Genomic DNA, 20392 nt, shown 5'->3' on the forward strand with positions numbered 1-20392 from the left:
AGATGAAAAGATGATTATGAGACAAAAGTTCACCTTTCCAGCTTTTATTGGCTATAATTGCATCTGACTTCACCAGACTGCTGCATTCGTCACCTGAAATGCTTTTCCAGGTCTCTACTGCAGCCTATTCCAGTTCTCCTTTCGAGGGGTTTCTCTCTTCAGGCTCCTCTTCAGGAGGTAAAATGCATGCTCTATTTGGTTAAGGTCAGGTGATTGGCAAGCCCAGACTTTCTAGTCTTTCCCTTTGATGAACTCGTTTGGTGTGTTTTGGGTCATTTTCTAGTTGCATGATGAAGCTTGTTTGGATGCCCCCCCCCGAACCCCCCTGTAAATTCATTCATTCATTCATTTTCCGAGCCGCTTGATCCTCACTAGGGTCGCGGGGGGTGCTGGAGCCTAACCCAGCTGTCTTCGGGCAGTAGGCGGGGGACACCCTGAATTGGTTGCCAGCCAATCGCAGGGCACACAGAAACGAACAACCATTCGCACTCACACTCACACCTAGGGACAATTTAGTGTGTTCAATCAGCCTGCCACGCATGTTTTTGGAATGTGGGAGGAAACCGGAGCACCCGGGGAAAACCCACGCAGGCCCGGGCAGAACACGCAAACTCCACACAGGGAGGCCGGAGCTGGAATCGAACCAGCGCACCTCTGCACTGCGAAGCCGACGTGCTAACCACTGGACTACCGGGCCGCCCCTCCCCCTGTAAATTACCTGACAAAATGGTTTTGTCTACCTCAGAATTCATTCTTGCTGCTGAATTCATTCATGAGTTCCGTCCAATGCACAGCCGCCACGGGGTCGCACCCTGGGGTGAAGCCTCAGTGGCAGGAAACGCTTCTATTTGGAAGCGTCGAATGGGTGCAGCCATTGTCTCCCCCCCCCCCCTGCCTCGCTGCAGCTTCAGCCCGGAGTTGTGTAAACAGGTTGAAATGGCGGGCGAAGCCACGGAACATCTGAGAACAGCTCTGATCAAAGGCACCTTCAGATGAAACCTGCGTGACACTGCACCACTTTTGCGTGTGCGTGCGCGAGTTAGTGTCCCACAAGGAGATGACAGACATAGATGTCTCTGGTGTGGTTGCTTCAGTGCTCCCCACTCCAAGCCTTCCCCTCCCTTTTTTTTCCCTTGGATTTTACCGCAAGTGTTTGCACAACAGAAGTCAATGAAAGCCCACCTGCCCCCCGGCCTCACACTGCATTATGTGACCTCCTCCCGCTCTCCTCGACTGGATGCTCACACACAGCAGCCTTCATTACAAGTAGCAACACGTGGTTCTCTCACAAATGACTCTGAGCGGATTCGAGGGGACCGAGTATTCAATTATTATATTCCGCTTTTGCGCTCAGTGAGGGAAATATTTCAGTCCATGTTTCAGTTGCTTAACGTTCAAACTATTGCCCTCCTCACCCCCCAAAAAAGATGTTATTTTTTATGTACAATAATACAATCATAACAAAAGTATGAATATATTAAAAAATTACAATTATATGAATTTTGTTTATTAAATGTAAACTGGAAATGTAATGATAAAATTCAAGAATAATTTCAAATTGTGATATAATAAAATGGAAAAAAAATATTCATGCAACATTTTAAAGTAATTTTTTAATGTTTAAAATAAATACTAATTATAACTTAAAATAAAATAATACAAATAATTGGCTTAATATTGCTTTCATCAACTAAAAAAAAGTCATAAAATCTAAACATAGAGAAAACGACATCGATTATCCTATAAATACGTTACAAAATAAATTACAATTAATGAAAACTAGAAGAACATAACACCACATTTTGTTTGCATCAGGGAGGCCAGGGGTGCAAATGAAACTCAATTTGGGTGTACAGGAGTTTTTGTTGTTGTTGTTGTTTTTTTTTTAAATACCAGGGCATTTTTTTTTTTTTAGACCTTCAAACGTCATCTGGGATTTCATTATAAGTCAACCTCTTCTTTCCGCTAAAATCACTTCAACACAGCAACATTCCTTGTTCGAGACATTACTTAGCATGCACACGATTACACATAACTATAAGGGGGGCCCTGAGAGAAACCGAGTAACAGTGAATGTGCACATTCAAAAAAAATAAAAACTAAAAGCTTTGACGACGCCATTCTTCCCATTTTGAGCTCGGAAGAGATAAGCTGACTTGGACACTGAAGAAATCCGTTTTGACAAAAAGAGACCAGGAGTGAAGTAAACATCCTTCCGGGAATTCTGAACTCTTTTTGCACGTTATTGTTCGAGGTGACGCCGCATGAGAGCTTCTTTCGGTTCCATCAAGTCCAATCCCGTGGCAGAGGGACCACCCATTCACTCGGTCATTCATTCTTCTTGTGCTTATTCACAAGCTTGCCTGGCTCACTGCTCCTGGTCAGGTTGAGGGGAAGGGGTGGAGGGCTACGAAAAGTAGGGACCAGGACGACAGGGGTCCCGCACTGCTTATAGGTCACGGACCGGACGAGGCCGCTTCAAGGAGGTCTCCTGCAGCGATGGGCTTTGATCGGCCACTCGGCTTCACGGAACAATCGTGGGCTTGACAACCCCGTCCGAGGTGGCGGGCTTGGCGAGAGGTTCGCAGTAGGGTGGGCTCACATCGTATGTGCTGGTGACATTGACATTGACAGTGATGGGGGGGGGGGGGGGGGTCGGCGGGGACAACGTATTGACCCAAGTGGCTGCGTGGAAGTCGAGTGGAGTGCATGAGCATTGGCAGAGGTGGCAGACATGCTCAGATGACCACTGGGGGCAGTATTGTGCACCTAACCAGACGAAGCCATCTGGCTCCCCTTGCGACTCTCTTCCCCCACGCTTCTTTCAGGAGGTTCTCCCGAGTGTTGGTGCATCGGTCTTGGATATCATCAACAGCAGCCTTTCTTCTGGTGTAGTTCCCCAACAGTTTAAACATGCTGTGGTCCAACCCTTGATCAAGAAACCTGGTCTTGATCCAGATGAGCTGTCAAGTTACAGACCCATTTCCAAACTGCCTTTCATTTCCAAAATTCTGGAAAAAGTGGTGCACATGCAGTTGAAACTTTTCTTGGATGAACATAACATCTTGGAGGTCTTCCAGTCAGGTTTCAAGACGATGCATAGCACGGAGTCAGCCCTGTTACGCGTTTCTAATGACATCCTCCTGGCAAATGACTCTGGAGACCACGTGTGTCTGGTTTTATTGGACTTAACTGCAGCATTTGATACAGTGGATCACAGTATTCTGCTGACTCGTTTGCAGCACTTGGTGGGCATTGGCGGGAGTGTTCTTGATTGGTTTAGGTCCTATCTAGCTGACAGGACCTTTTGTGTCAGCCTTGGCTGCTCTGAATCACGCACTGCTCCCCTGTCATGTGGTGTTCCACAGGGCTCAATTCTGGGGCCTCTGCTGTTCTCGCTGTATCTGCTCCCATTGGGTTCCATCTTAAGGAAACATGGTATTCCTTTCCACTGCTATGCAGATGACTGCCAGATCTATGTCCCACTGAGCAAGAAAGACACCTTCTCATTAAGGCCACTCCTATCCTGTCTGGAAGAAATCAAAACCTGGATGGCACAAAATTTCTTGAAGTTCAACGAAAAGAAGACAGAGGTGATATTGTTTGGCCCCAGTGGACCTTGTACATTCCATCCTGTAGACTTGGGCCCCCTATCTCCTTATCTGAAATCAACGGTCTCAAACTTGGGACTTAAACTGGACAGTGATTTCAAACTCGATCGGCAAATTGGTGCCGTTGTTAAATCCAGCTTCTTTCACCTTAGACAGCTGGCCAAAATAAAACCTTTCCTCTCACATGAACACTTTGAGACAGTAATTCATGCCTTTGTCACATCCCGGCTCGATTACTGCAACGCCCTGTACTTTGGAGTCAGCCAGTCCTCCATCAAGCGCCTTCAGCTGGTACAGAATGCCGCTGCTCGCCTCTTGACTGGTACTCGTAAGAGGGAGCATATAACTCCTACTTTGGCATCCCTTCACTGGCTCCCCATTCATTTTAGAATTATTTTTAAGATCCTCCTCTTTGTTTTCAAATCTCTGAATAATCTCGCGCCACCTTACCTCTCTGAGCTCATACGCCCCTACACCCCTGCCCGGCGCCTCAGGTCTGTGGACCAGTCTTTGCTAGACGTACCAAGAACTAAACTGAGGCTCAGAGGGGATCGAGCCTTTTCTGTTGCTGGTCCATCTCTCTGGAATGACCTCCCACTGAACATTCGGCAAGCCTCCTCGCTGCCCATCTTTAAATCCCTCCTCAAAACTCACTTGTATTCTTTGGCGTTTGACTCAGCATGACTTAGATTTGCTATTGTTTTTACTGCTTGGTGCTTTCTACCGCCTTATTACTTATTACTTATTACTGATTCGTCTTACTGTTTATTGTATATGTTAAATCGCTCCATGTACAGCACTTTGTATGCAGCGATGGCTGTTTGAAAGTGCTCTATAAATACTGTTGACTTGACTTGACTTGACTTGACTTGACTAACCAGATGACTCAGTAAGCTACAGTAACACTATTGCTTTTCCCCGCAGAGGATAAATAATATATGTCTGTGAGTATTATTGTGTGTCTGGGGGGGGGGGGTGCAACACCTCCACACGGATGCCATTCGTTAGCCTCTCTATGGCATTTTGTGTTAGCTTCTCATCAGGTGGTCGTTTCAAGGACTGTAAACTTCGACTGCTAAACTGTTGATGGTTGTGAAGTGAGGTAAGTTCAGACACTTTGCTCATAAGTCAAAGCAAATCATTGGCCAGGCACAAGCTTGCTTGTTGGAAATTAAAAAAAAAAAACGAATAAGTGTTTGCGAGTACGTAAAACTGCCTTGGATCGTCTGGCGAACGTCTTTGCAACTGTTTGCAACATTGAACGGACCCTGACAAAAAAATTAATCCAATCAAATAAAAATAAATAAAAACATTTGCGACGTATGCACAAACTAATTTCTAAAATAAAAATATTTGATAGCCGCAGCCCTACGCCTGTATACAGTATATTATATTTCACTTGATCCACTGCGGCATTGCATAGCTGTGTCCATACGTCTTCTACTTGGATATTAATCAAAGAGAGAAGAAATCTTCCATTGACTGTCATGTTATTGCGAAGGATTGCCTTGACGGAGCCCACACGTCACCCCCCCCCCCCCCACTCCCCACTCCCTCCCACAGATGGGCCGGGGCCCACCTGAGCTCTCTCACCCTTCAACGTCTGCTTCATATTAAGCTCTGACAACATGGCTCACGTTCTGGGAATCAGCACGTTTTTTTTCACCCCCTCGGCCAGACTACTTATTCATCGCGTCGAACGGGATGACCTAATCACTTGGCAGGTCATCAGTTAAAGCAAAGCTCATAAATGGACTCCCCGCAATCCCCCCCCCCCCCCAACTCCTTTCCTCTTCTTGACTGCTTTATCGTAATGTTATTGTGTGTCCCGACAACTGTGTTTGCTTATGACGGATTAGAGCTTTGTGTGGTTCAATACCTGGCGGGGAGCCCGTTGCCCCTCGAGCTTTGTGATTGCAGTCGGGTACAGCGTGTCTTTACACTCTGCGTGCACCTGGATGTAACTTGGGAGCAGCATGATGCCACCGGGCTCGGGTCACAACAGGAAGATTCGACCAATCGGCGTCTTTTCGGGAAAAACGGGAAAAAGAAGGATTCAAATTGTTAACATTCTATTTGGCCAGTTATATTTAAATAGATTCAAAATATGACAATACTGCAAAAAGATGACATCGCTTAAAAGCACAAAAAACACTGCTCTGTCTTCCAACAATTCCATTGCAAAACAACCTAGAAAAAAAATACAACTGGCTTTTATTTGACGTTTACAGCATGTGCATACCATATAGAGTGCATACCATATAGAGTTTGAATCTGAAACATATAAATATGTGTGTGTGTATGTGTGTGTGTGTGTCTCTCTGCGACCAGGTGAGCCACTGGTTAGCGCGTCGACCTCACAGTGCAGAGGTACCAGGTTCAATTCCAGTGTGGAGTTTACATGTTCTCCCCGTGCCTGGGTGGCTTTTCTCCGGGTACTCCGGTTTCCCCCCACCCCCCACATTTTATATATACATAAATGGTATATTTGACATTGCCTTTGCTGTTTCCCTTTGTCTTGTGAAAAGAGCTGTTCAGCGTTTGCACATATTGTCACATTCTGTGCAGTACACTTTACAACAGGGGTGTCCAAACTTTTTGCCAAGGGGGCCAGATTTTATGTGGTAAAATGTCGGGGGGCCGACCTTGGCTGACATTCTTTACATTGAACAACAATATTGTTCAAGAAATTTTAGTAAGCCAGTCTGTTTCACATTTCCATTTTTATTTTAAGTTCAACAATCTTAAGAATTTCTTTTGGTTCATTTGAAACAGGTATATCACATGCAACTGCTTATTCACTTGACTTTTTCTTAAACGGAAGTCTCCTGAGTGCAAATTGATTGATTTGAAACATAAAATGTATCACCATGACTTTTCAATAGTCACAAAACCTTTGACTCGAACAACAGGGAAATGAACAAGCAATACACATATCCACAACTGCAAGGATTCATTTGAAATATGACATATCAGTCAATATAAACACGGAGTGATGTCTTGTTAACTCGTGAGTGATGCCCTTTAGTGTCTAAATTCTATTATTCATTTAGTGACTGCTATTACTCATTTAGCCACTAGAGGGAAGCAGTACTCTATGAAACATCACTCACCAGTCTACGAGACCTCAGTCAATGCAACACGTGTTCCATTGCGCCCAACCTGCGGGCCAGACGCCACTGATTTTATGACAGGGGCCGAGGGCCGGATGAAATTCGACCGCGGGCCGGATTTGGCCCCCGGGCCGGACTTTGGACATGCCTGCTTTACAAGCATATGCTCTCAGTGGTACTCGGAGATTACGAAATGCCGCCATGGGCAAATTTGTGTGCTGAATCTTCTAAACATTAAACCTCTATGCCCAACAGAGACCCCCCTCGAATGCTGATAACTCGCCCCAACCCCCCACCACTATTCACGAGCACTGCGGTTCTTTTTTTTTTTTTTGGTGGGTGTCCATTGACTTTCTCCTTTTCAGGTTCCCTTTAATCCCAGGGTCTGTGTCCTCAGTGGTCGGCTACAGAGGGGCTATTATTCGGTGCCTTATTACTGCGCCCCTCGGAGGCTTATCTCCTTCCTGGTGACAGTCTTTTCAAGCCTCCTCCTAATGACCTGGGGAAACTCACATGCTCAACTTCCCAGGGCTGCGGGGGCCTTGCTGATGTCAGAGAGGGTGGGGAGCATTGGGAGAGAGTTGTCCGTGGCTTTGGGCAGAGTACCTTTAAGACGCAGAAGTATCCGGCCAGCAAAAAAGTTGATGAACTAAGTGGTCTTCTGGCACCATAATGATGTCCTAAATGCCCCTCCAGGCTTGATTTAAATCCCACTATTCTTCTTTTACTTATTGGCCAAGCGCATTTAAGAGGGAGAAAGTCCATTTTGATTTAAATCAGATTCCGAGGCCCGGCCGGGAATTCAAAACAACGCGTTCACAGCTGGATCGTGTCCCCCCGCCGTCGTCGTAATAGATTGCTTTTCCAGTGGAACCTCCGATGTGGAACACAATCAGTTGATCTTGGCTGAGTTCCAAATTGTTATCATTTCAAAACTTGAGGGGTGGGGGGTAGGGGGGTGAATTATCGCGATCATAAAACTTTTATTAACTGAACAGGCATTGTGATAGATAGCATTTTAACATTCTGAACTGCCACACGAGTAAAAAGAGAACACGAGGTGTAATACGACTAAAAATAACTTAACATTAAACTACTTGCCCTTTGACAGAAATATCAGGGGGCGGAAACAGGAAGATTTGATGCGCAGAGAAATTTCACGTGACGTCACTTCCAAATCACTGAAGTGTACAATTGTTGTTGTTGCGACAAATACAATATTGCTCAAAAATATAACACGATATGGCTTTTTATTGAGTAAAACACAGCATGATTTTGATCTCTTGCAATCGATCCACGAAACCCCCAAAAAAACCCTACAAAAATGTTAAAATAAGGGAAAATATACCTGCAAATGTTATGCCATTTTCACCCACATTTTCTCTTGAAATGAGAAAATAAATCATAAAATTGGGCCTTGAAAAGCAATAAATGCAATCGACTTTTCTCCTCCGCCAAATAGTGATTCATACGTTTTTGTATATTCAAAGCAATCAATTTTGTGTTCATATAACCTTTCATAACTCCCCAAAAATGTATGACTTTCATTTCAGAATTTGGGCAACTTTTCTCTTGCTAGTCAAAGGAACTGAAAAATATTTGTGGGTGTTATTTTTCTTCTGATCTCTAATCAAGTATATATCTTACAGGAACATCACACCAAATGTTGAAGGGGCTGACATGACGTATATTAAGCTGAATTATCTTTTTTTTAATAACTAATGTATCTTGGAGATTTACAGCCAGTGAAAGGAGCCAGTGAATGGGGGATGAAAGGACTGTTCCTACGACTGTCTACTTCTCCTAATCACCATGTGACTAATTTTAAAACCTGGTGACTATTTATTATTATTATTTTTTTAAACAGTTCGTGCATGACGAGAATTTGGGTTATTATTGCGGACACGCCACCATCGTCCATCGCAGACGTGCCCCGGGGGAACGTGGCACAGGTGTCCGTCGTCCCGCTTCCTCGCATGGCACGCAGGCCCGTCGCCCCCGAGGCAGTTGGTGTCTGCGTCGCTGAATCATAAAACACGTTGGATGGGTCCCATTAAGAAAGTAATGAGTTTCATTAGGCAATTTACACGGACGAGTCAGGTTCAGCCCTAGGGGGGAGGCAGAAGGGGTGGGAACTTTGCCAAGCGCTGACATGCATCATAGTTGACTTTTTAAAATGATTTGAGTTGAACCACAGTTCGAAAAACAGTGTCTGATTTTCACTGGTTCATTTCCGGGAGGCTTTTGTACAACAGCCAGGTGCCAACGATGGTGTCCACGTGTGTGCAGCATAGTGTGTTTTTACAATCTTACTCGGGGTAACGATAGTTCAAAATATACCGTGTGGAAAGTCTTTTTTCACCCAAAATGTACAAATTCAGTCAATGATTGTTGTCACCCTTAATTGTTGTCAACAATACAAGGAAGTGCTAAATAAGAGATCTTTGTACACATTATACACTTCATTATTATTACCATATATGACCTGCTGTGTGGAAATATGGGGAAATGCCTCCCTATTCTCAAACTACAAAAAAAGCAATTCGAATTATTAATAGATCAAAATATATGGAACCCACAAATCCACTATTTATCAAATACGATGAAATTTTATGACCTGGTTGACTTTAAAATCGCCCAATTAATGTACAAAGCACACAATAACCTGCTGTGCCAATACATTCAGTAGTTTTTCGAAATTCGAGAAAGCAACTATGAATTAAGTGGTACCAATTTATTCAAAAAACTCAAAACAAGAACAAACATCAAGCAAAGAAGTGTATCTAGCAAAGGTGTTAATCTGTGGAATAATCTCGAAACGGACCTGAAAATGAGTAAATCGAGTTCAAAAACAAATTCAAAAAAATAGTACAAACAACCTACACCAATCAGAGTTAAAATGATAAATTCTAAACATTAAATATAATGATAAATCAGAACTAAGTTGATAAATAGAGAAAGGTATTGAAATATCCATTATGAATACAAGAGAAAATTGACACAAGAGTGCCAGGGTGAGGATGTATATAATCCCGATACAAACCAAAAGTTGTAAAAATATCACGGGTAAGGGTAAATTATAAGCCTTAATGGAGACTTCTTCTTACTTCTTCTTTTCTGATTGATATAAAAATGATTTAGTAGATATAAACACATAACGGGGTAGGACTAGATAAGTTTTTTACTTCATCCTACTCCCTTGAACATAATAACTGTGTTGAATGAAGACTGATTTCTTTCTTTTTACTTTTTTATCTACCTTAATTTCTGTCAAATGATTACTGTATATGTTTTATGTTCAATAAACAAACAAACAAACAAAAAAACAACAACAAACAAACAGACTCTCAAACATCCAGACTCTCATTTTTGTTTGCTTCTTTTCTCTACTTGTGTTATTATAAATCTCACTACAGCAGCATCTAGGACGACGCAGTGCGCTAATTTAAAAAAAAAATTAAGTTCTCTTGAGCACATGGTTCTAGTTCATACGTGATTGGACAAAATAATTTGACAATGAAACTTGACAATGAAGCCGCCGATATGAATCTATTAAGGCGTGCGGCGATCAGGGTAGTTGTTAGCTTTAGCTGTCCGCTAACGGCGGACTCATCCGTTAGCTTCCATTGCGCATGCATTAGCACAACGTACTGGAGTGGACTGGCGTTTGCGATCAGGTGTCGTCGTAAACATCGTATCTACTAAGTATTTTTGCCAATTTTCAACCTGTTGGAAGAATGTGACCAATGATTAGTTTTTTACATTTACAATTCCCAAACATTTGGCAGCTCTGGTCTTAACCCTTTGAGTAGTCATTGCTGCTTTTAGCCCGTCCGCCGACCCTTCTTTTAATTATTCCAAAACACTCCGACCTCGCGACCTCCTTCCCCCTCGCCATCCTTGCCTAGTGTGCTTGCATCAACAAGGTTACTGAGGGGATCGAAGAATGTGGAGTGAAGTGGACGTGACACCCTAAACGTAACACAAAGATGTGTTTGCTGAGAGGGCAGCCGGCAAACTGAAAGCTAATCTACAGCGGCTCAGCGCAACCAAAACCCCCGCAAGTTCAACAAAGTATCTGGGCGCTGCCAAACACCCCCCCCCCCCCACACACACACACACACGTTAACTGTTTGTGTGTCTGGAAGCCATCACTTTCGTGGCAATCCATTTTAGCGGTGAGTTGTTGCAGTCCTGCACGAAAGCTTCATCAATCACATTTTAAAAAGGAGTGCGGCATTATCTTCTGACTTTTCGGCATTAAACATTTATACAATTACCTAAATCAGGGGTGTCCAAACTTTTTGCCAAGGGGGCCAGATTTTATGTGGTAAAATGTCGGGGGGCCGACCTTGGCTGACATTCTTTACATTGAACAACGATATTGTTCAACAAATTTTAGTAAGTTTCACATTTCCATTTTTATTTTAATTTCAACAATCTTAAGAATTTCTTTTGGTTCATTTGAAACAGGTACATCACATGCAACTGCTTATTCACTTGACTTTTTCTTAAACAGAAGTCTCCTGAGTGCAAATTGATTGATTTGAAACATAAAATGTATCACCATGACTTTTCAATAGTCACAAAACCTTTGACTCGAACAACAGGGAAATGAACAAGCAATACACATATCCACAACTGCAAGGATCATTTGAAATATGACATATCAGTCAATATAAACACGGAGTGATGTCTTGTTAACTCGTGAGTGATGCCCTCTAGTGTCTAAATGCTATTATTCATTTAGTGAATGCTATTACTCATTTAGCCACTAGAGGGAAGCAGTACTCTATGAAACATCACTCACCAGTCTACGAGACCTCAGTCAATGCAACACGTGTTCCATTGCGCCCAACCTGCGGGCCAGACGGCACTGATTTTATGACAGGGGCCGAGGGCCGGATGAAATTCGACCGCGGGCCGGATTTGGCCCCCGCGCCGGACTTTGGACATGCCTGACCTAAATCCACCCCCAATGGACACTTCATTAGGTACAACGGTGAAAGGGTCTCTCTCTCTCTCTCTCTCTCTCCATATATATGCAGTATATATATATATATATATATATATATATATATATACATACATATACATATACATAAATAGAGACACACACATACACACACACCATATTTTCCGTATTTTCTGCACTATAAGGCGCTTCGGAGTATAAGGCGCACCTTCAAAGAATGGCCTATTTTAAAACTTGAGCCCACCGCATTGTAAGGTGTGTAGAATAGAAGTCACAATATTTGCTGCGGTTGTGTGATGCATCTACTAGTTGGAGCTATGCTAAAGGGAATACAATATAATACAAAACAGCTTTATTTATATCGTGCTTTCACAACTGCTGCAGCTGTAACAAAGCGCTTGACAGAATATTTAAAAGACTACGTCCAAGAAATCCAAATTTTGGTCCATGGATAGGGCGCATCGGACCGCAAAGCGCAATGTCGGCTTTTGAGAAAATAGAATGCTTTTAGGTGCGCCTTATAGTGCGGAAAATACGGTGTATGTGTCTGTGTGTATATAACTATAGATAGATATAATTTATATATTTTTGGTAACATTCTTATGCAAGTTATACACTGTCAGAACGATTTAATGTCATGATGCATACGGCAATGCTACTTTCAAGGTCAGTCCGCTTGCTTTGTGTGATTTCTTGTGTATATTTTTCATTTGTACTCTAATCATAAGCCGCAGTTGCAAAGTTACAAGCACACACGCACGCACACACACACGCAGTCTCGCCAGGTCTTAATCATGACCACGTCAGCAGTGATTCCAGATATCACCCGCGCAATTTGCTGGTCCGAGCCCTTGCGATGAAGCAACCTGACAAGTCTAAAGATTCAAAAAGGCTGCGGCGTTGCACGTTTCCTGCGCTGCAACCTCTGGCATCAAAGGCGAGGGAGGAGAGGGATGCTAGATATGAACGGAAAGTGTTTTGACATCCAGCTTTAAGTCATTATTTCATTTAGATAACCGGGGAATTCCATCCGACGTGGGGTAAAACAAATAAAGAAAGGAGATTGAGAACGATTACGGCAATAGCGCGAGTGCCGTACTGGCCTCGGGCATGCTTGGCTTACATCACGGACGTAATCACACACGGAACAATGGAAACATGCGCTTTGAGTGCGAGTGGAGCCTTGCGGCCTCCCTGCGGGGTCAACGTTGGGGCACCAAAATCAGAGAAGTTGACTGTACAGACTGTACGTGACATTCTTTCTTTTCGATGATTTTGCGTGAGGAGGAGCAAACGCTCGGCGATTCGTGCTTCTTGTTCTCCACACCAAACAGACTGTGACTGAACTTGTTCAACATCCTGCGTCGGCTGTTGCGTTCTCTAATTTGAAATGGTAACATGTAATCAGACTTGCTTGTTTTTCCCCGAAAAGGAGCTCGAGTGGAATTCTAGAGAGTGGAAAGAAAAATCCGTGGCTCTGTGGATTGTGTTTAGAAAAATAGCAGTGTGCAGTTAAAAAAAAAAAAAAAAGTTATAAAGGCGCCAAATGCTCTTGGTTGCTCTTATTTATCTACACATGACTATTAATTCCATTCCAAATCAAAGCAAAGATCAAGTCATTAAAATGTGCTAGAGATGAGGGTGGGAGTGGGGGGGGGGGGGGGTGGGGGTTGAAGATGAATCAATATCTTCTGACACCTTCAAAGTGCTTCGTCACGGTATTTCCAGGACCAGCGGACGACATTGCGCAATTCCCGTTTGGCTTCCCTTTGTTGTTTCTGCTTCACCGAGTTCTGGCCCGCATCAAGAATAAAATGTATTTTTACACCGCAGCTGTTCAATTGTCACTTAAAATATCACCCGGACAGGATTAATAAAGTTTTATTCACGGTGACAGCTTCACCCTGCAGTGAACTGCTATTTCCAGTATTTGGAACGGACGGGGGTGGGGGCCAGCATCCAAGAGCCAACTGTTTTCAGTATTAGCGGTTCTACTGTACTTGAACTGTTCAATGTTTTGCACGTTTGTTTGTTTTCCGAGTCAAACCCGACAAGATCGACCTCATGATTATACCCGCATACCGCATGCTAAGTCACAAATCTCCCTTTCCCAACACTTTTGTACTTTTTTTTCCCATTTTCTGCTGATGCGGCATCTTTCCCTTTGACCCATTGTTGACCATCTCAGCAACATAATAACCGCCCCGAAAGGACGGCAACAACAATCGCTGCTGCCAACCATCACATGTTCATGCTTGCATTCTAAATACCCCCCCACCCCCAATACACGTTCAAGCTGTTTCCTTCCATCACACTTAAAATATATGAGCCATAAAAAGCCCGGCGTCCATCTCCCTCTCTTGCTCGCTCTCCATCACTTAACTCTGGCATCTGTCCGAAACGCCCCAATTTGTCAACTTTAGCCCCCCAAGGAGGAACCATGTGGCCGCTGTGTGTGTTTACGGAGGAGTTTTTAGCCGGAGAGCATTCCCCAGGATTAGCCTTGGACATCCATCACTTTGGATACAAAATGGAGTGCGCGGAGCTGGCTCCAGTATCCCCGCTGTAATCCCCCAACTGCCAGAAGAAGTTGTAACGCATGGCGCTGCTGCCCGAGCTGGCTTTAGTTTGGACTCCGACCCTGACACCCGACTATACATCTAACAGTGGCTACCACCAGATGGCGCTGTTTTTCTATTTCGCCAAATTTTAAATTGAACACATGGTGCTGATTATGATAGTATGAATCCATCCATCCACTTTCCGATCCGATATATCCTTACAAGGGTCAGGGGTGCTGGAGCCTATGCCAGCCATCTTCGGGCAGTCGGCGGGGGACACCCTGAACCGGTTGCCAGCCGATCGCAGGGCACGCAGAGACGAACAACCATCCGCGCTCACACTCACACCAAGGGACAAATTTTAGAGCGTTCAATCAGCCTGCCATGTATGTTTTCGGAATGTGAGAGGAAACCGGAGTACCCGGAGAAAACCCACGCAGGCCCGCGCAGAACATGCAAACTCCACACAGGAAGGCCCTAGCTGGAATCGAGCCCATGATCTCTGCACTGTAAGGCGGATCGTATGAAAGAAAAAAAGACATTTTTGTCTCCCAACGGTAAATACAAATCACTACTGGCTCCTACTGCAATGTTCACAATGATTTGATATGCCAATTGCTGAAATGCTGTGTCCCAGTGATATCAGACTGCGCAATGTGTAGTATACATTCCCCCCCCCCCCCCACCCCGACAGAACTGCAGTCTGGATTCATTCTTGTGACACTCCTACGGCGTTTGATCTCCTCTGTAATTACAGCGTGTTGCAATCGACGCCATTTCCCCAAGAGGGTGATTGAAGTTGAAAGGACACACAAAAATACACTCACATACACACACTTGCTAGCAAAGTAGGATAGCTAAATTTTTAAAGAAGCTATTTTTATGATTGCTATTTGCCGTGAATCACCGAGAGGGATAGGTAAAACCTCATTCTATTTTGGGGCAGATCTAGATAAAAATCGCAAATAGAGCAATTTTGGAGTACTCGTCCTGCTCCAGAATGCAAATGGTAGAGTCCCAATCGACGAATCTGTACCTCGCCAGTTAACATATTGACAGAAAAATGATGAGCATTTTTGTTGGAGGAGGAAAGTATTTACAAATAATATACCCCCTAAGAACCTAAGAATCTAAGATGGTGTGTCTCGCTTCATCAGTATGCTACTGTTAACGTATTCACTTTTCTTCCTTATTTGAGTTATTATTCCTGTGACCGAACTTGCATCTTGGCTTGGTGTAGGACAGTGGTGGGCAAACTATGACGCGCAGGCCGAATCCGGCTCGTTCGTCTTTTTAATCCGGCCCGCCGAAGATTGGTGCACAATTAAGGTTTGATTGCATTCATTTCGTTTGGACTTGTAATGACAGGTATTTCAACACCAGGTGGCGCAGTTACTTCAAGTTGCAGAGCACAGGGAGGGAGGGGAAGACGAAGAAAGAGGGAGAAAGTAATGACCATGGAAGGCAAAGTGATATGTATCCGATTAAACGAAGCGGGTAACAAAGTACGAAACATTCAGGAGACGCCTGGAGTCGGAAGGACTCAAATCTACGAGACTTTGAAAAACAAGGAAGCGAATCTTACTCAGTCCGATTCTGGCAATTTCCATGCTCAGAGTGAATTGCTTGTGGTTCGAGTAAATGAACATTTGCTAGAATGGTTTGATTGTTATCATGTTAAAAAGTCAAATGTGTAGAGCATGAACAACAGGGGGCTCAGTACACATCCTTGAGGAGAACCGGTGCCGAGTGTGATGGTGGAGGAGAATGTTACATTATTACTGGCATACAAAAACATTGTGCTATCTTCTTTATTTTCTATTTCTAACTTTTGGCCCGGCCCTCCACAATATTTTCTGCTTCTCATTTGGGCCCCCCGGGGAAAATAATTGCCCACCCCTGGTTTAGGATAACACATTCGGATTTGCACAAGAGAAAAACTCATTCGAAAGAGGGCTCCCACTTGGATCATTCTCAAACCTTCCTTTATGTGATAACCCCCCATCCTCACAAAGGTGAAGTATGTGGTGACTGGGGAAAAAAACACCCATACATAAATTTAACATACTGTATGAATAACATGATGTCGGTATTGACACATGAGTGAGGCTTCAGATAATGAGGATGATGATGTATTGCATGTCATCGCTACACAGCCCAGTACTGAAAAGCAAGGGGAAAGAATAGATGGTGATCTGTTTACAGCCTAGTTGTGGTGCCTGCTTTAAAAAGTCAAAGATTTGCACAGATTTCTTTTCTTGACCCATGGGTCAAGGAAAATACGATGAGGACTAAAGGCCCGTCTCCCTGTGCGAATCGGTGGAATTCTCTTTTTTTTTGGCATTTTCTGAGACAGGCACCGTTAGAAACAAGTGTTTGCGCCATTGTGGGAGTGAAAACAGCTCATTTTATTCCCGGCCGATCGAACTGGGTCCCATTCCTTTAAATTCAGTGCGGGAGAGGTGCCCGTTCTACATGCCGGAAGCCTAAGACTCACTGGAGTCTGTGGACAAGATCGGCATGCACAAAAAACATTTGTAAGGAACTGCAAGAAGGTCTCTGCTTGCGGATTTTGTATCCGCAAGCAGAGTTGTATCGTATCCCCAAACCACGCAATAGTTGTGAAAAGGTCAGGGTAGTACTTATAAAAATATATTAAGTATGATCATAATCAAAAACAATGGATTCAATACATCGATTTCAACAATGATTCAGAGGATTTGATGTTAGCTGATGTCATATTTATGACTGCAATTTCATCCACTTTCTGTCACCAAATTGTCAGGTGTGTTGCGGGCGTGGAATAAAAATGCCCCCTCGTCCCGCGGGAATACCCAGCGAAGCATAGCGCGGTTGGTCAAATTCCCACAACACGATGAGCTTGACTCGCCCTGGCGCAAACATGTAGATGTGCCAGTTTTCGCGGTGGTGCTTGGAAAGACAACTGTAAAAGTCCAATGCACTTGCACTGGGGCGGCATGCAAGACTGGAATAAGCATTCCTGCCTCACAGTTGGTGAGGTTTGCCTCACAGTTTTCCGAGAGCCCTACATTCCAAAAACATGCTAGGTTAATTGAAGACTCGAATGTTTGTGCCCTCAAGTTGGCCGGCAACAAGTCTGCACCCCGCCTCTCACAAAGTCGACTGGGTGATTTTATTCTAAAACAAAACAAAACAAAAAGTGTATGGATGGGCATGCGCATTTTCACCCAGCCGCATCCCATTAAGGCAACTGTTCTACGAGCCGAAAGTGAATCTATCATGTAAACAAATGACTTTGGAGAACTTTCATTAGCAAACCCGTCCATATCCTTTCACCACACTAAAAGCAGCCAGCAGAACTTAATCTGCTCTTTCATTTTCTGCCCCCACCCTTTCACCCCACCTCCTCTATTTTCCAGTGTAACAAAGCGTGTAATGTTACTGGTGTGCGGAATACAAACTGACAAGAATCCAGGTAACATGGAATCATTTACAATCCTAATATGGCGCTGACAACAAGGCGACCATTCGTTTTCTTGGGCCCCCGACTGTCTCATTTAGGAAGCGGGCTGCCTTCCAGTCATAATGAAACATTGAGCTCTGAGTGTTTTGGACCCATTCACCGACACAGCTGAGACGCGGTTAAAAAGACAATTTTGCACGGCTCAGTTTCGCCGTGCGTTGTCTTACTTGAACAGTCTATTGTTCTGACGCTTTGAGGTTCATGGACACAGACACAAGACGTAAGCTTGTATATAACATTAAATGCAAGGCTTTCGAAAGTACAGTGGTACCTCTTACTTGCGAAATTAATTGGTTCTGGAAGAAATTTCTGAACTAGAACATTTTGTAGGTAGAGACGCGTTTTCCATGTAAAAGCCCCAATTCGTTCCAAGCCTCCCCAAAATTCAGACATAAATGTTTCCGAAAGCATAAAAATGCATCAAAATATCTAACAAACGTGTTTCTTTCTAACTTCAACTGAGGCCCCGTTTCTGAGGAACAATTGTTTTGTTTTGTTTTTCCTTAGGCTCGGTGATTGAGTGAGCTGGAGCCTATGCCGGCTAACTTGCAGCAAGAGGCAGGTTACACCTTAAACCGATCGCCAGTCAGAGTACGCAGACGATCAACCCGTCGTGCCTCGGGACCATTTGGAGTCCTCGATGAACCCGAGGCCAGCCGCACACTGAGCGATGCCGCCTGACATGCTTGAACATGATAATCACGAACAAATTGGAGTCAGCGACCCACACCCACACGTCTGGCGATTAACCCTTGCGCAGTTAGCACGTCGACAAAATGGAGAGACCGTAACCCCTGAAGTTCTGTTCGGGAAACTATATTTGGAGGCTCTGCATATACTGAAGTGTGTTTGATTTGATTGGACCAGAGACAAAATGGTGCTGCTATCAAGGAAGTTATTGATTGCCCAGGCTGAGGTAGTTAAACACAAAGAGAGGACACAGACTAAAACTTAAGGAGAGACTGTGCGGGGATCCGAGAGGCTGCTGGCAAAGATCGTCCCCGTTCACTGACTCCAATCAAACATGTCGGCGACAGAGATTCTCCAAAGCATTCTCATTCACCAAATAAAATAAAAACAGAAAATGTGCTTTTGAAAAACAACCCCAAACTATAACGGCGTCTTACATTAATCCAGCAAACGAAAACCAACGGTTTGATTATAGCGGAAATGTCGTTTGTTTTTCGTTGTTGGCCATTAGTATCGTTTATGAGCTTTCAAAGTTCATTTTGAACATATTTATTTCAGTATTGCTCTACAGCCGTAGTGTCACAAGAAGGAATTTCAGTCGCTTGAGAATTGTAGTTGACTTGACTTTCTTACACAACACTGCACTGGACAAATACCCCATATGTTAAAAAAAATAAAATAAAACTAATACTAAAACTAATAAAAAATAAAATAAAACAAAACGAAAGCATTAAAAAAAATCCAAACTAACAAACTTTCTCTAAAAACGAATTAAAACTTCATAAGTCCAAAAACATTTTAGTTGAAATTGCTGTTAGTGTTATGACTTGGCATTTTTAATTGACCGTTATGTCTGCGATTTTACAACACCGGTCACCTGCAATTACAATTTCAAATGGCAAAAAACAAAACAAAACAAAACAATAAAATAGTGGTTGACGGCATTGGCTTTATCTCGCGCCTTTCAGGGCCCCCGAGAACGCATCACAGATCCTTGCAGTTGGTCCACGTTGGGTGTGCGGTAAGTCTAACATGCATGTTTTTAGAACATATGAGAAAGCACAAAAGAAAATGCACCAGTTCTTCACTGGTGTGCTACGACCAAAGGGGAGAAATATTACACCCAGTTTCTAGCTGTAGTGCCTCATAATAAACTGACCACAGCTATTTGTGAAACGCCCACTGATCATTCTTGCACTTTCTTTGAACAACACATCAAGTAAAATAAAATCCAACTGCCAGTGGAATTTAACAATTGTGAAGTCACATATAAATTAAGATGGATTGTATTGTATATTTACCCTCGTGTAGTATGTTCTGCTGCTCTCAGAGCGAGGGGTAAGGGGCTGCTGCCCTCTATGGGTGACAAGGGGACCTACAGTTTGCTTTTAATATTGGGCTTTAGCCACTTTTTAATGCTTAAAAATCATCCATAAATCAAAAACCTGATGTGCTAGGGAACAAAAGTGAAGATATATTTGAAATCAGCATCAAAAATACGTTTTGGGCCTGACCTGAGTTTCAAAGGCGGCAGCTCTGGACTTGTGAGGCAGACACGCTAACTGTCTACGTATGTCGACTGTTTTCTGTGCTGCCCGTCTGAAACGACAGAAACCTGGATTGATGAAACCAAATGTAGGCTAGTGTTTCAGTTCCTGGACGAAGACCAGCTTTGTGTTGCTCCCCTCTGTCAAACCAACAAGCTAGCAGTTTGGCTCCTTTGCATTGCAACATGCAAGACCGCTAATGAGCTGGGCGAGAAACCAGACCGCTAATTAATCACAGCAATGGTAAAATATGCTTCTGCTGCTGAATACTGCAAGGCATTATCTTAAGAGGCTTACACACACAGTGTTAATCGAGCCAAAATTTGTGGGACTCTTGAATGGTAGAAATTGATGACTGCCAATCACGATGACGAGATTGGTCCTCACTAG

At 43.6% G+C, this 20392-nt stretch overlaps 1 long non-coding RNA gene across 2 annotated transcripts; it reads right to left on the reverse strand.

Moving 5' to 3' along the window:
* Window positions 1-1664: 1664 nt before the first annotated feature.
* Window positions 1665-20153, reverse strand: LOC127597612 (uncharacterized). Of its 2 annotated transcripts, none has more exons than XR_007961684.1 (3): window positions 19970-20153; window positions 5491-5637; window positions 1665-2769 (listed from the first exon to the last, which is right to left on the reverse strand). It is a non-coding gene; the product is annotated as an uncharacterized LOC127597612 (long non-coding RNA). The 2 variants fall into 2 exon arrangements; XR_007961683.1 differs by having other exon boundaries at window positions 1665-2685; window positions 19970-20150.
* Window positions 20154-20392: the final 239 nt, after the last annotated feature.

Source organism: Hippocampus zosterae, chromosome 3 (genome assembly GCF_025434085.1).
Source record: "Hippocampus zosterae strain Florida chromosome 3, ASM2543408v3, whole genome shotgun sequence".
Lineage (NCBI taxonomy): Eukaryota > Metazoa > Chordata > Actinopteri > Syngnathiformes > Syngnathidae > Hippocampus > Hippocampus zosterae.